The following is a 2,237-nucleotide window of genomic DNA, read 5'->3' as shown; positions in this document are numbered from 1 at the left end:
ACTGCAAAACTGACCACGCGTAAAATCGATATACCACTTTCTTCCCGTGAGCTTGGATGCAGAGCTCCCCAGCCCGCGTTGTCGACCGTACACGTGTCCAGAGAGGCCCACCAGTTTAGTAAGAGGTGCCTACAAACGATACGGAAGCACGACCTTTTTACTTGAGGTAAGCCCGTCTCGCGCCCTTACCGCAGGACACCCCATAAGCACTTGAACAAAGTCTAATGCTTTTCCCTTGCCGCACGGGTTGCGAAATTCTCCCCGTGTATCCCACTCCTCAAACTCTGCCTCGCAACCGCACAACAAACACAGAAAGACGCGGTACACTTCTGCGGAGGAAATGTTTTGCACATAGAGCCTACAGCGTCCGCCTTTCTCTTTAAGGTGTAAGATGTCGTTGCGTAATCATAGCGCATTTACATGTGTCCAGAAAGGGCCGCTCCAGTTCAGAAACAAAATTTTTATTCTGCCTGCTCTGGGACAGACATTAATGCAGTGAGACTGGTTTGCCATAGCCAGTCACACAAAATTGTAAAGCGGAGTTCCTGTGAGAAGCAATGAAGCATTGCGGGGAAGCAACGACCACCCAGAAGGCAAGAACTGCCAAGTAACAAAGGGCGAGTGTATGCGTGGGAGGCGCCGCGGCAGCAGTCGGTTAGCCGCCCTGACAGGACTGCCGGTCACTACCAGAACAAATCTACCAGATCCTTTGTCTGTGCCTGCGGTAATAAGTGCTCGCGCGTAGCAGAGGCACACGCGTCGGCCTGCGCAGCACTACGAGATCCACAATGGCGCGCTGCTGCCACCCAGTGGCTGTGTGAGAACCCCTCTGTGACGGCGAAGTGGTGACGGTTTCCACCAGTAGCAGAAATCTGATGAAAAGAGGCTACTCCCCCTCACTGGTCTGGATATGTTCCCGGGAAGGTAGTGATAGACAGGCGGAGTTTGCACTGCGCACTTCCACGTGTGCTGACACTTAGACATGACGTGGAGCCAAGAGACAAACTGATGTCACAACACTGGGCCACGCTCTTTCTTCAGCAGGCTCCCGTGCTACACGCAACGCATCCTGCCACCGTTACGCATGCTGCATTATATTCGGCTGACTGTCAAAGCACCGATTAACTACTTGTGCCGCTTCGGATATGGAATCCTTCAAGGTGTTCTTTTCCTAGAAATCTCACCGTATTGTCGCGCAGGAGCCAAAAGGTCACGTTCCTCTGCGTGGCACCACGACAATGAGGCAGAGGAGAAACGCAAACAGCCAAACCTCTAGAGAGTGAGAGAGTGCAGCAGGAACGTAGCCGCGCAGCTTATCCTACAGCCTGTAGTTCGTGCCTCGGATACTGCTCGTATGATCTTCTATCCACTTCCTGCATGCACTTCTATCATAGGGCGCCCAGTATAGGGAAGAGAATCGCACAGAAAGTGGTGAGCGAGCGTGCGACTCTCAGGCAAAACTTGCTGGTGGCTGCGTCCTTCACAGGCGCCAATCACTGGGAATTGCCGCCTCGCACGACAGACTACACACGAAGGAGACGAATAAGGGCGCTGACGCTACACCCCACCCTATACAAGAGAGTGAGCGCTGGGAAGCTTCATGTCTACGATGAATTGAAAGCACCTCGTGAGGTGAAAGTGTGTCAAGACGTTGCGCCCGATGCATGCACAGTGTAAGAGCTACGAAGCCACTGTTCAGCATATGACAGTGGACACATGCATTAAGAGGTACCTAGCAGCCAGGCTAACTAGGTGGCACAAGACTTCGGGACATCAGCACTGTCCTACACTCCTATCTTCATTCGTCAAGTTTTCTCGTGATCTCGTCGTCATGTAGCGCCGAATCGGACGGTCGCTGTGCTTCCTGCAGCAGCAGGGCAGTCAAGTAGAAACCACGTCATGCAGCATACCTGTATACTGCAGTGGCATTTACCAGCCATAAGGTGTAACGATCTTGGGGACTTTGGCACTTCGATTAAGTGCACCGGAAGTGCCTTCGTATCGGCACCCCTTGTACACACAGGGATTTTAATATCTACAAATGTTTCGGTTTATTGTATGTATACGTGCGCAACTGTGTAGACGTACGTGTACGAGCTGCTCTACAAAACTGAGTGTCTTCTGCGAGCATGTCTCGTTTACCGAAGCTACAAGCAGCGAGCGTCGTTTGTACGCTGCTGTCGAACTCCGTCATCTCGCCGAACGAAGCTTTTGTCCACATATCCAAGAACCATCCA

General features: G+C 52.2%; 1 long non-coding RNA gene across 1 annotated transcript; it reads right to left on the bottom strand.

The window, feature by feature from the left end:
* Window positions 1-196: 196 nt before the first annotated feature.
* On the bottom strand, window positions 197-2,228 carry LOC114485898 (uncharacterized). Its single transcript, XR_003679141.2, has 3 exons — window positions 2,143-2,228; window positions 1,185-1,220; window positions 197-284 (listed from the first exon to the last, which is right to left on the bottom strand). It is a non-coding gene; the product is annotated as an uncharacterized lncRNA (long non-coding RNA).
* Between the last annotated feature and the right edge of the window lie 9 nt (window positions 2,229-2,237).

This window comes from Physeter macrocephalus, unplaced genomic scaffold (assembly GCF_002837175.3).
Source record: "Physeter macrocephalus isolate SW-GA unplaced genomic scaffold, ASM283717v5 random_9854, whole genome shotgun sequence".
NCBI classification, from domain to species: Eukaryota; Metazoa; Chordata; class Mammalia; order Artiodactyla; family Physeteridae; genus Physeter; species Physeter macrocephalus.
Note: the sequence above shows the minus strand (reverse complement) of the source record. Positions and strands in the feature narration are given on the sequence as shown.